The sequence below is a fragment of the Nicotiana tabacum genome, chromosome 8, assembly GCF_000715075.1.
Source record: "Nicotiana tabacum cultivar K326 chromosome 8, ASM71507v2, whole genome shotgun sequence".
In the NCBI taxonomy this organism is placed as follows: domain Eukaryota; kingdom Viridiplantae; phylum Streptophyta; class Magnoliopsida; order Solanales; family Solanaceae; genus Nicotiana; species Nicotiana tabacum.
In genome coordinates this window covers 207,934,134-207,949,282 of record NC_134087.1, presented here as the reverse complement: position 1 = coordinate 207,949,282, position 15,149 = coordinate 207,934,134, and positions in this window count along the sequence as shown.

Here is a 15,149-nt window from a genome sequence, read left to right as displayed (position 1 = left end):
AAATTTCGCAGAGTTTCCTTTGTATCTAGGCCTATCCACTTGTCAGAGAGCCCCAGAAACGTATCCTAACAGCATATACACATTCCATAGACATAACATAACTTGTACGACACTAACCATGGCCGCGTAGGCAACATATAACCAAAACAGGACAATTTTACATAGATCAAGTCAAAAGATAAGAGTTCATAGGAACCAAATGCATAAAAGCTATTACATGGCAATACAAACAAATGGGGGTACTTCTTTCTCATTTATTCCTCTGCTTCCCAAGTGGCTTCCTCAACCTGCTGGTTCTGCCATAACACTTTTACGGAGGCAATTTCCTTATTTCTCAATTTCCGAACTTGCCTATCAATAATGACTGCTCGAGCTTGTACGACACCTGACCAATCCTCTGAATGATTCTGTACGGTCCAACATACCTCGAGCTTAATTTCACTTTCTTTCCAAATCGCATGATACCCTTTATGGGGGAAACCTTCAAAAATACCCAATCATCCTTTTTGAACTTTAAATCTCTGCGATGCACATCCGAATAAGACTTTTGGCAACTCTGAGCAGTTTTCAACCTCTCTTTAATAATCTTGACTTTCTCCATAGCCTGATGCATGAGGTCCAGCACTATCAATTTAGCTTCTCCAATCTCGAACCACCCAATGGGAGATCTACATCTCCTACCATACAACGCCTCAAATGGTGCCATCTGGATACTAGCATGGAAGTTGATGTTGTAGGCAAATTCTATGAGTGGAAAATGGTTGTCCCAGGTACCTTTGAAATCAAGAGTACAAGCACGCAACATATCCTCAAACATCTGAATAGTCCGCTCTGCTTGCCCGTCGGTTTGAGGAGGAAACGTTGTGCTAAGATTTACCTGTGTACCCAAGCCTTGCTGAAATTTCTTACAAAAGTTGGCTATGAACTGAGCCCCTCGATCTAAAATGATTGAGGCTGGAGTGCCATGCAACCTGACAATTTCCTTAATATACAGCTGGGCATATTGTTTCGCTGTGTCGGTAGACTTAACTGGCAAGAAGTGTGCTGATTTCGTAAGTCGATCCACGATTACCCAAATTGAGTCAAACTTGTGCGAAGTGCACGGTAACCCTACCATAAAATCCATGTTGATCATCTCCCATTTCCACATTGGAATTTCTTTGCTTTGAGCCAACCCACCGGGCCTTTGATGTTTGGTCTTCACTTGCTGGCAGTTCAGACATTTTGCTACAACGTCCGCCACATCCTTTATCATGTTGTTCCACCAATAAACTTCTTTAAGATCATGATACATTTTCGTAAAACCTGGGTGCACGGAATACCTAGAAGTGTGAGCTTTTACCATGATCCTCTCCCAAAGACCGTCAATATCCGGAACACATAGGTGACCTTGGTACTGCAGGGTACCATCATCCATGCCAAGGGAAAAAGCTGTGGTCTTATGTTTATAAATCCCCTCTTTCAGTTGTGCTAATAATGGATTATTGAATTGCTTCTCTTTCACTCCACCACAAGCGGTGATTCAGCCCTATTCTGCACAATTACTCCTCCTCTATTAGAGTCCGCAAGGCGAACCCCCAAACTAGCCAACTGGTGAACTTCCCTGGCCAACAACCTCTAATATGCCTCCAAATGAGCCAAACTCCCCATATATTTTTGACTAAGAGCATCCACTTAGCATTTCTCGGGTGATAGAGAATATCAATGTCATAGTTCTTGAGTAACTCTAGCCATATTCTTTGTCTCAGATTCAACTCCTTATGTTTGAAAATATATTGAAGACTCTTGTGGTCTGTAAATACATCCACATGCACCCCATACAAATAATGTCGCCAAATCTTTAGTGCAAAAACCATCGCCGCAAGCTCTAAGTCATGAGTTGGATAGTTCTTTTCATGATTCTTGAATTGCCTAGAAGTGTAGGCTATAACCTTGCCATGTTGCATTAACACACACCCAAACCCGATCCTTGAGGCATCGCAATACACCACAAATCCCTCTGTACTCTGTGGCAGGGTTAACACTGGTGTTGTAATCAATCTTGAATTCAATTGTTGGAAACTCCTTTCACAAGCATCGGACCATTGGAATTTAACTAGTTTCTGCATCAATTTAGTCAATGGAGAGGAAAGAGTCGAAATTCCCTCCACAAATCTTCTGTATTACCCAGCTAAACCCAAGAAACTATGAATCTCTATTGGAGTGGTAGGTCTGGGCCAATTCCTCACTGCTGCAATCTTTTGAGGATGAACCATAATTCATTCCCTAGAGACGACATGTCCCAAGAACGTGACAGATTCAAGTCAAAACTCACATTTCGAAAATTTGCATACAGTTGATGTTGCTAAAGAGTCTATAGAACTGCCCGAAGATGGTTAGCATGATATTCTCGACTTCGGGAATATACAAGAATATCGTCAATGAATACTATCACAAAGGAGTCTAGAAAAGGCTTGAAGACTCTATTCATAAGATTCATGAAAGCTGCCGGGGCATTTGTTAGCCCAAAAGAAATCACCATAATTTCAAAGTGCCCATACAAAGTCCTGAAAGCGGTTTTTGGAATATCCTGCTCCCTTATCTTCAATAGATGATACTTGGACTGCAAGTTAATTTTTGAGAAACACGTAGCACCTTGCAATTGATCAATCAAGTCATTTATTCTTGGTAGAGGATATTTATTTTTGATTGTGACCTTGTTGAGTTGCCGGTAGTTAATACACATCCGTAGCGACCCATCTTTCTTCCTTACAAATAAGACCGGTGTGCCCCACGGTGACACACTCGGGTAGATGAAACCCTTTTCTAGCAAATCCTTCAATTGTTCCTTTAGCTCTTTCAATTCTGCCGGTGCCATTATGTAAGGTAGAATTGATATAGGCTGCGTGCCTGACATCATATTGATCCTAAAATCAATCTCCCTGTCTGGTGGAATCCCAGGGAGCTCATCTGGAAAGACATCCGAAAATTCATTCACAACTGGTAAAGACTCAAGGCTAGGTGCCTCGGCATCGGTGTCCGTATCACAGACTAGATAATAGATACACCCCTTCTTGATCATCTTCGCGGCTAATGATGTAGCAACTGCTGAACTGGATGATTGTGATGTGCCCCTACCTGCTCCCTGGTGGGATGTATGTCAATGCCTTTAAATGTGGCCCCTCATCCCGCATCCATAGCATACGGGTAACTCTAAGTAGAAAATCCCTGAGTGCATCTTCCCGCAATTGGGGCACGGGGACCTCTGCTGCTATTGGGATCTCTCTCCTGACCAACCCCGTTGATAAGATACTCTGTTGCCCTGACTGGGCCTGAAACGACTCCACTGTTGCTGCTGGCTGGGCCTTGATGGCGGTGCACTAGCTGAAAACTGTGCAACACACTAGGACGACTTAGATGTCCCTCCCCAGAAAGTTGATCTTCCCCCACCTAGTGACTCACCCATGTTGCCCGTAGACCGGGTCTTTTTGTTACCCTCTCTCTCCATTTTGTTCTTCAATTTGCGGTTCTCTGTGGCCTGAGCAAATTTTACCATCTTCCCATAATTCATGTCAGTATTCAATGCAGCCGTAGAAGCCTCATTAATAGTTAGAGGATTAAGGCCCTCAACAAACCGGCACACCCTAGACTCCATTTTGGGCAATATGTGAATGGTATATTTGGACAAGCGGGCAAACTCCATATGGTACTCCCACACACTTATGGTACCTTGCTTCAGATTTTCAAATTCTGCTGCACGGGATGCCCTTGTCAAAGCAGGTAGGAAATGATCTATAAAGGCATCGGCAAACTCGCTCCACCTCGCCGGAGGACTCCCCTCCTCTCGGGAATCCTCCCAAAACTCAAACCACGCATAGGCCACCACTTTCAGATGGTAGGCAGCCAACTCTACTCCCTTTGTCTCAGTTGCATGCATAACCCTGAGGGTCTTGTGTATCTCATCAATAAAATCCTGTGGGTCTTCTTTTGGGTTGGCACCCGTAAACATTGGAGGATCTAACTGAAGAAATATGTTCACCCTGGAGCTGGTGGAATCCCCTTGCTGGCTGGATGAACTGGGCACAACATTTGACCTCTAGGTCTGAGAGGCCACTAGTTGAGTTAACATCTGAATAGCTTCCCTAAGATCCCTATCAGAAATACCAGACCCGGAAGCTGGGGCTGGAGGCGGAATAGGAGTATCAATGGGAGGGATAGTAGTACCCCCCGCAGGTGTAGGAACTGGGGTAGTTTTATCTGGAATAGGAGAACTGGGCAGGATGATAGCAGGGCGACTACCCTCACACGCAGTATCAAGCAATGAATCATTAGCCACTCCTGAGGTGGCATTGGCTTCTTGGCCAATTCTCGTTTTCTTCTTAGGTGTCATTTACTAAAAGATAGAACAACGCACTAGTTAGAGGGAAATAGTTTCACATTTGCACACGATCCAAAATATCAAAGAAGGGTCTTATTCCTAATGCCCGAGTAACCTCCAACTTATATATGTGGTCGACTATACACCGATAAGAAGGACTCTACCAGATACGGCTCTAAGACATCCTAGGACACTTCAAAACCTTAGGCTCTGATACCAAGTTTGTCACGCCCCAACCTCGGGAGACGCGACCGGTGCTTAATCGAGTGAACCCAACTAAGCAAGCCATATCAAACACTTCCTACCCAACTCAATGCGATTAAGGGATACGATATCGTTTAATTAGACAATAAAAAGGGGTTGTACATTCAACAAGGATAGCTAATTTTATAACACAACCTTAGCTGTAGGTAGACTTCCAAGATTCCATACAGTTATAGTTTAGATAAACAAGAGTTAGAATTACAACATAGTTCATAGACCCATCCAACACCCGTACATAACCCACACCTATGTCTACAGAGCCTCTAAGGATACAAGACACAAGTATGACAATGTCGGCAACAAGGCTCCGGCTATACCTCAAAAGTGGAATTCCACGACAAAAGATGTGCAATATAACCCCTTGAAGGAGAAAGGGGCTCACCAAGACTTTGAGAAGAAGGTACTCTGCTATGCGCGATCGACACTATCCGCAATGGAGCCACCTACATTCGTTTAAAAATGTAGCACCCCTGGCAAAAGAGACGTTAGTACCATGTAATATTACTAGTATGTATAACTAAACACCAACCAGTTAGAAAGAACAACCATACATGAGTAAAAAGAAATTGTAAGGACAACAAAGCTTCAAGTAAGCCTCACATAACCAATACCAAAGGTTCACATTCTTTTTACATAATCTCTGACATCTTAGATTTGGGTCATTCCATATTATGTCATCATTATCCATATTACCACCGCTTCCGTGAGTGGAGTCCGATCACGCCCCGATCGGCTAAGCCGTCTCCCCGAGATGTTACCATTATTTCATTCACACTTTCCAGTTTCAATCATCAATACATTACCACCATGTATATATACATATCATGGCATCCGATCATGGCCCGATCGGCTAAGCCGTCTCCCTAAGACGTTACCATTTTCCGTTATTCATCTCACACCAATCTTTGGTTACACATGTATTAGTTTACCGGCACTTAGGGCCACAATTTCCACACTCCATAACCCACGTATCATATCATTCCCATTTTCAACATTTATCTTGCCACTTAATGTCATAGGCATATACAAAAGCAATTTTAAGTCATAAGCATAGAGGGGAATTCGTCAAGTTTGGCATATTAGTCCCAAAGTAACGTTGGCAGGATAGTTAGGCATTTAGCACATAAATCATGTTCTCCACACGTCTTCCATTTACAAGAATAACACATAAAGAAGTACTTACCACATGCATTTTCACAACATCAACTCACTTAACATAACAAGCACTGCATCAATTACTTTTCGAATTTACAACGCTTACACGGGCATCACGGAAGTTCAATTTCTCAGAGGAGGGGGTTTTAGCCATATATACCTCAATAAAGCTTTTCCCTAATTCTTATAAAATTCCGGGACTCATAACACTTCAATCTAGTGTATAAAAATTACAATTGAACCAGAATTAGAGATGAGATTAAGATTCTAGCTCGTTTGAGCATATTATCAAACATAGAAGGTGCATTATAATCCTAGGCCCCTTTTCAATGAAATTTCTTCAATCTAATACCCCAATTGTTGTCTCTTTAGTTCTCATCCTCCCCATACCCCATTATCTCTTATGCATGCAAGATTACTATCCCCTATACCCATGTACCCACTTGTTAATTACCTATTTTAACAGAAATTTTGAAATTATTGGTGAGGGTATAGTCCTTACCTCTTAGGATGAAGGATGAAGACCTAGTAGCTTCAATTGACAATCTTCAAGGATTTGGGGGCAAGGATTGAGAGAGGACTTGATGAAGATTACTCTGTCTCACTCTAGAACTCCCTCTCTCACTCTAAATGTTATGAAATAAGAAAAAGTGGTCTAATAAGGTATTTTTAATGGGATGGGATTTGGTTTTAAAAGTTAGAAAATAGGAGCCCCGACACGATTTGCGATTGCATATGAGATCGCATAATGAACATGCGGCCCACAAAATGGACCGCAAAATGGTCCCAAAATCTGGACAAACAGTCTAGGTATGCGATGGAATGCGGTCCGTATTCCTGTTCTACGGTCGCATAATGCACTGCGAAACTGCCCTTCACAAAAATTCTAAACAATTATGCGATGACTATGCGGCCCATATATTGATTATGCGATCGCATAGCTGACCTCAAATTAACCATCACACTGGCTGACTCTGTGGTGACTATGCGGTTCACATAGCTGTTATGCGACCGCATTTTCCACCGCAGAATTGCACTTTTCTGGAATACATAATTTCTTAACATTTTAGTATACAGATCAATCCAAAGGGTCCGAACCGTGGTGAGCTTTCTCGCAGCCAAGAATTTTATGAATTTCTAACACATGATCCTAACTTGGCACCACGGGAATCGAGTTTTTGAGTAGAAATTTCACGAGCCTTACATCCTCCCCCATTTAAGATCATTCGTCCTTGAATGAGGGTCAAGGTTCACTCATTAGCCATCTTTATGTAACTTTAACTTTTTCACATCATGAAACATGTTAACAGTCCCAAATTTTGCTAACTCCCTAAATTTCGAAAAATTTCGCAGAGTTTCCTTTGTATTTAGGCCTATCCACTTGTCATAGAGCCCCAAAAACGTATCCTAACAGCATATACACTTTCCATAGACATAGCATAACTTGTACGACACTAACCATGGCTGCGTAGGAAACATATAACCAAAACAGGACAATTTTACATAGATCAAGTCAAAAGATAAGAGTTCATAGGAACCAAATGCATAAAAGCTATTACATGGCTATACAAACAAATGGGGGTACTTCTTTCTCATTTCTTCCTCTGTTTCCCAAATGGCTTCCTCAACCTGCTGGTTCCGCCATAACACTTTTACGGAGGCAATTTCCTTATTTCTCAATTTTCGAACTTGCCTATCAAGAATGGCAATTGGAACTTCTTCATAAGACAGTTCTTCATTACCCTCAATAGTTTCAGCTGGCACAATAGTGGACGAATCTCCCACTACCTTCTTCAATATAGACACATGGAAGACCGGATGTACCAATGACATCTCGGGTGGCAGCTCGAGCTTGTACGCCACCTGACCAATCCTCTGAATGATTCTGTATGGTCCGACATACCTCGAGCTTAATTTCCCTTTCTTTCCAAATCACATGATACCCTTCATGGGGGAAACCTTAAAAAATACCCAATCATCCTTTTTGAACTCCAAATCTCTATGACGCACATCCGAATAATACTTTTGGCGACTCTGAGCAGTTTTCAACCTCTCTTTAATAATCTTGACTTTCTCCATAGCCTGATGCACGAGGTCCGGCTATATCAATTCGGCTTCTCCAACCTCGAACCACCCAATGGGAGATCTACATCTCCTACCATACAACGCCTCAAATGGTGCCATCTGAATACTAGCATGGAAGTTGTTGTTGTAAGCAAATTCAATGAGTGGCAAATGGTTGTCCCAGGTACCTTTGAAATCAAGAGTACAAGCACGCAACATATCCTCAAGCATCTGAATAGTCCGCTCTGTTTACCCGTCGGTTTGAGGATGAAAAGTTGTGCTAAGATATACCTGCGTACCCAAGCCTTACTGAAATTTCTTCCAAATGTTGGCTGTGAACTGAGCCCCTCGATCTGAAATGATTGAGGATGGAGTGCCATGCAACCTGACAATTTCCTTGATATACAGCTGAGCATATTGTTCCGCTGTGTCGGTAGACTTAACTAGCAAGAAGTGCGCTGATTTCGTGAGTCGATCTACGATTACCCAAATTGAGTCAAACTTGCGCGAAGTGTGCGGTAACCCTAACACAAAATCCATGTTGATCATCTCCCATTTCCACATTGGAATTTCTATGTTTTGAGCCAACCCACCGGGCCTTTGATGTTCGGTCTTCACTTGCTGGCTGTTCGGACATTTTGCTACAACGTCCTCCACATCCTTTTTCATGTTGTTCCACCAATAAACTTCTTTGAGATCATGATACATTTTTCGTAGAACCTGGGTGCACGGATTACCTGGAACTGTGAGCTTTTACGATGATCCTCTCCCGAAGACCATCAATATTCAGAACATATATGCGACCTTGGTACCGCAGGGTACCATCATCCATGCCAAGGGAAAGAGTTGTGGTCTTGTGTTTATAAATCCCCTCTTTCCGTTGTGCTAATAATGGATCATTGAATTGCTTCTCTTTCACTTCCACCACAAGCAGTGATTCAACCTTATTCTGCACAATTACTCCTCCTCTATTAGAGTCCGCAAGGCGAACCCCCAAACTAGCCAACTAGTGAACTTCCCTGGCCAAGGGCCTCTGATATGCCTCCAAATGAGCCAAACTCCCCATTGATTTTCGACTAAGAGCATCCACTTAGCCTTTGCCGTGTGATAGAGAATATCACTGTCATAGTCCTTGAGTAACTCTAGCCATATTCTTTGTCTCAGATCCAACTCCTTCTGTTTTGAAAATATATTGAAGACATTTGTGGTCCGTAAATACATCCACATGCACCCCATACAAATAATGTCGCTAAATCTTTAGTGCAAAAACCATTTCCGCAAGCTCTAAGTCATGGGTTGGATAGTTCTTTTCATGATTCTTGAGTTGCCTAGAAGCGTAGGCTATAACCTTGCCGTGTTGCATTAACACACACCCAAACCCGATCCTTGAGGCATCGCAATACACCGCAAACCCCTCTGTACTCTCTGGCAGGGTTAACACAGGTGTTGTAATCAATCTTGAATTCAATTATTGGAAACTACTTTCACAAGCATTGAACCATTGGAATTTAACTAGTTTCTGCATCAATTTAGTCAATGGAGAGGCAAGAGTAGTAAATCCCTCCACAAATCTTCTGTAGTACCCAGCTAAACCCAAGAAACTGCGAATCTCTGTTGGAGTGGTAGGTCTGGGCCAATTCCTCACAGCTGCAATCTTTTGAGGATGAACTATAATTCCTTCCCTATAGACGACATGTCCCAAGAACGCGACAGATTCAAGTCAAAACTCACATTTCGAAAATTTTGCATACAGTTGATGTTGCTGAAGAGTCTATAGAACTGCCCTGAGATGGTTAGCATGATCTTCTCGACTTCGGGAATATACAAGAATATAATCAATGAATACTATCACAAGGAGTCTAGAAAAGGCTTGAAGACTCTATTCATAAGATCCATGAAAGCTGTCGGGGCATTTGTTAGCCCAAAAGACATCACCATATATTTAAAGTGCCCATACCAAGTCCTAAAAGCGATTTTTGGAATATCCTACTCCCTTATCTTCAATTAATGATACCTGGACCGCAAATCAATTTTTGAGAAACATGTAGCACCTTGCAATTGATCAATCAAGTCATATATTCTTGGTAGAGGATATTTATTTTTGATTGTGACCTTGTTGAGTTGCCGGTAGTCAATACAGATCCGTAGCGACCCTTCTTTCTTCCTTACAAACAAGACCGGTGTGCCCCACAGTGACAAACTCGGCCAGATGAAACCATTTTCTAGCAAATTCTTCAATTGTTCCTTTAGCTCTTTCAATTCTGCCGGTGCCATTCTGTAAGGTGGAATTGATATAGGCTGCGTGCCTGGCATCATATCGATCCCAAAATCAATCTCCCTGTCTAGTGGAATCCCAGGGAGCTCATCTGGAAAGACATCCGAAAATTCATTCACAACTGGTACAGACTCAAGGTTAGGTGCCTCGGCATCGGTGTCCGTAACACGAACTAGATGATAGATACACCCCTTCTTGATCATCTTCGCGGCCTTAAGGTAAGAAATAAACCGACCTTTAGGAACTACATTATCTCCCTTCCATTCAACAACGGGCTCATTAGGAAATTCAACCCTCATGGTTCTAGTACGACAATCAAGCTTAGCAAAACTTGAATAAAGCCAATCCATCCCCATTATTACGTCAAAATAAACCATCCCCAATTCAATAAGATCGGCCATGGTATCACTACCACGTACCATGACAACACAACTTCTATAAACTCGAGCAACCAAAATTGACTCACCAACCGGAGTAGATACCGAGAATGTTTCATGAAGCTATTCTGGTTCTATCCCAGATTTCATAGCAACAAAAGGGGTAACATAGGACAAGGTGGAACCGGGGTCAATAAGTGCATACACATCATGATATTGGACAACCAGAATACCTGTAACAACATCTGGAGAAGCCTCTACAGTCTAACGACCACTCATATCATAGAACCGGATGGGTTCTCCTGAGCTCTGCACACCACCCCTACCTGCACCACGCCCTGCGGGTGTTGGGGTACCTCGAGCTAGATAGGGGCTAATGATGTAGAAGGTCTTGAACTGGATGACTGTGTTGTGCCCCTACCCGCTCCCTGACGGGATGTATGACAATGCCTCTGAATGCAGCCCCTCATCCCGCATACATAGCATACGGGTATCTCCAAGTAGCAAATCCCTGAGTGCATCTTCACACACTTGGGGCACGGGGACCTCTGCTACTGTTGGGATCTCTCTCCTGACCGACCACGCTGATAGGATCCTCTATTGCCCTGACTAGGCCTGAAACGACTCCACTGTTGCTGCTGGCTGGGCCCTGATAGCGGTGCACTAGCTATAGACTGTGCAATACACTCAGACGACCCTGATGTCCCTCCTTGGAAAGCTGATCTTCCCCCACCTAGTAACTCACCCATGTTTCCCGTAGACCGTGTCTTTCTATTTACCTCTCTCTCCATTTTGTTCTTTAATTTGTGGTTATCTTTAGCCTGAGCAAATGCTACCATCTTCCCACAATTCATGTCAGAATTCAATACAGCTGTAGAAGCCTCATTAATAGTCATAGGATTAAGGCCCTGAACAAACCGGCGTACTCTAGCCTCCATTGTGGGCAATATGTGAATGGCATATTTGGACAAGCGGGCAAACTCCATATGGTACTCCCACACACTTCTGGTACCTTGCTTCAGATTTTCAAATTCTGCTACACAGGCTGCCCTTGTCTCAGCAAGTAGGAAATGATCTATAAATGCATCGACAAACTCGCTCCATCTCGCCGGAGGACTCCCCTCCTCGCGGGAATCCTCCCATAACTCAAACCACACACAGGCCACCCCTTTCAGATGGTATGCAGCCAACTCTACCCCCTCTGTCTCAGTTGCACGCATAACCCTGAGGGTCTTGTGCGTCTTATCAATAAAATCATGTGGGTATTCTTCTGGGTTGGCACCCATAAACACTGGAGGATCTAACTGAAGAAATCTTTTCACCCTAGAGCTAGTGGAATCCCCTTGATGGCTGGATGAATTGGGTGCAACATTTGACCTCTAGGCCTGAGAGGCCACTAGCTGAGTCAACATCTGAATAGATCCCCTAAGATCCCCATCAGAAATACCAGACCCGAAAGTTGGGGCTAGAGGCAGAATAGGAGTATCAATGGGAGGGATAATAGTACCCCCCGCAGGTGTAGGAGTTGGAGTAGTTTGTTATGGAATAGGAAAAACAGGCAGGGTGATAGCAGGGCGATTACCATCACACGCAGTATCAAATAATGAATCATCAGCCACTCCTGAGGTGGCATTGGCTTCTTGGCCAATTCTCGCTTTCTTCTTAGGTGCCATTTACTAAAAGATAGAACAACGCAATAGTTAGAGGGAAATAGTTTCACATTTGCCGCACGATCCAAAATATCAAAGAAGAGTCTTATTCCTAATGCCCGAGTAGCCTCCAACTTATAGATGTGGTCGACTACACACTGATAAGAAGGACTCTACCAGACACGGCTCCAAGACATCCTATGACACTTCAAAACCTTAGGTTCTAATACCAAGTTTGTCACGCCCCAAAATCAGGAGACACGACCGATGCTCAATTGAGTGAACCCAACCGAGCAAGCCTTATCAAACACTTCCTACCCAACTCAATGCAATTAAGGGATACGATATCGTTTAATTAGACAATAAAAAGGGGTCGTACATTCAACATGGATAGCTAATTTTATAACACAACCTTAGTCGTAGGTAGACTTCCAAGATTCCATACAGTTATAGTTTAGAGAAACAAGAGTTAGAATTACAACATAGTTCATAGACCCATCCAACACACGTACATAATCCACACATATGTCTACGGAGCCTCTAAATATACAAGAGACAAGTATGAAAATGTCGGCAACAAGGCTCCGGCTATACCTCAAAAGTGGAAGTCCACGACAAAAGATGTGCAATATAACCCCTTGAAGGAGGAAGGGTCTCACCAAGACATTGAGAAGAAGGTACTCCGCTACGCGCGATCGACACTATCCGCAATGGAGCCACCTACATTCATTTAAAAATGTAGCGCTGCCGGCAAAAGGGACGTTAGTACCATGTAATAGTACTAGTATGTATAACTAAACACCATCCAGTTAGAAAGAACAACTAAACAGGAGTAAAAAGAAATCGTAAGGACAACAAAGCTTCAAGTAAGCCCCACATCAACAATACTAAAGGTTCACATAGCTTTTACATAATCTCTGACATCTTAGATTTGGGGCATTCCATATTATGGCATCATTATCCATATTACCACCGCTTCCGTGAGTAGAGTCCGATCACGACCCGATCAGCTAAGCCGTCTCCCAGAGACGTTACCATTATTTTATTCACACTTTCCAGTTTCAATCATCAATACATTACCACCATGTGTATATACATATCACGGCATCCGATCACGACCTGATTGGCTAAGCCGTCTCCCCGAGACGTTACCATTTTCCGTTATTCATCTCACACCAATCTTTGGTTACATATGTATTAGATTACCGACACTTGGGGCCACAATTTCCACACTCCATAACCCATGTATCATATCATTCCCATTTTCAACATTTACCTTGCCACTTAATGTCATAGGCATATACAAAAGCAATTTTAAGTCAAAATCATAGAGGGGAATTCGTCAAGTTTGGCATATTAGTCTCAAAGTAACCTTGGCAGGATAGTTAGGCATTTAGCACATAAATCATGTTCTCCACACGTCTTCCATTTACAAGAATAACACATTAAATACATAAAGAAGTACTTACCACATGCATTTTCACAACATCAACTCACTTAACATAACAAGCACTACATCAATTATGTTTCAAACTTACAACGCTTACACGGGCATCATGGAAGCTCAATTTCTCAGAGGAGGGGGTTTTAGCCATACATACCTCAATAAAGCTTTCCCCTAATTCCTATAAAATTTCGGGACTTTTAGCACTTCAATCTAGTGTATAAAAATTACAATTGAACCAGAATTAGAGATGAGATTAAGATTCTAGCTCGTTTGAGCATATTATCAAACATAAAAGGTGCATTATGATCTTAGGCCCCTTTTCAAAGAAATCTCTTCAATTTAATACCCCAATTGTTGTCTATTTAGTTCTCATCCTCCCGATACCCCATTATCTCTTGTGCATGAAAAATTACTAGCCCTTATACCCATGTACCCACTTGCTAATTACCTATTTTAACAGAAATTTTGAAATTATTGGTGAGGGTAAAATTCTTACCTCTTAGGATGAAGACCTAGTAGCTTAAATGACAATCTTCAAGGATTTGGGGGCAAGGATTGAGAGAGGACTTGATGAAGATTACTCTCTCTCACTCTAAATGTTATGAAATAAAAAAAAAGTTGTCTAATGGGGTATTTTAATGAGATGGGATTGGGTTTTAAAATTTAGAAAATAGGAGCCCGACACGGTTAGCGATCGCATATGCGATCGCATAATGAACATGCGGCCCACAAAATGGACCGCAAAAATGGTCCCAAAATCTGGACAAACGGTCTGGGTATGCGACGGAAATGCAGTCTGCATTCCTGTTCTGCGGTCACATAATACACTACGGAACTGCCCTTCACAAAAATTCCAAAAATATTATGCGATGACTATGCGACTCGTATATTGATTATGCGATCGCATAATTGGCCGCATAGCTGACCTCAAATTAACCATCACACTGACTGACTATGCGGTTCACAAAGCTGTTATGCTATTGCATTTTTGACCGCAGAATTGCACTTTTCTGTAAAACATAATTTCTTAACTTTTTAGTGTACAAATCAATCAAAAGGGTCTGAACCGTGGCGAGCTTGCTCGCTGCGAAGAATTTTATGAATTTCTAACACATGATCCTAACTTGGCACCACGAGATTCGAGTTTTTGAGTAGAAATTTCACGGGCCTTACATCCTCCCCCGCTTAAGATCATTCGTCCTCGCATGAGGATCAAGGTTCACTCATTAGCCATCCTTATATAACTTCAACTTTTTCATATCATGAAACATGTTAAAAGTCCCAAATTTTGCTAACTCCCTAAATTTCGAAATATTTTGCAGAGTTTCCTTTGTATCTAGGCCTATCCACTTGTCAGAGAGCCCCAAAAACATATCCTAACAGCATATACACATTCCATATACATAACATAACTTGTACGACACTAACCATGGCCGCGTAGGCAACATATAACCAGAACAGGACAATTTTACATAGATCAAGTCAAAAGATAAGATTTCATAGGAACCAAATGCATAAAAGCTATTAGATGGCTATACAAGCAAATAGGGGTACTTCTTTC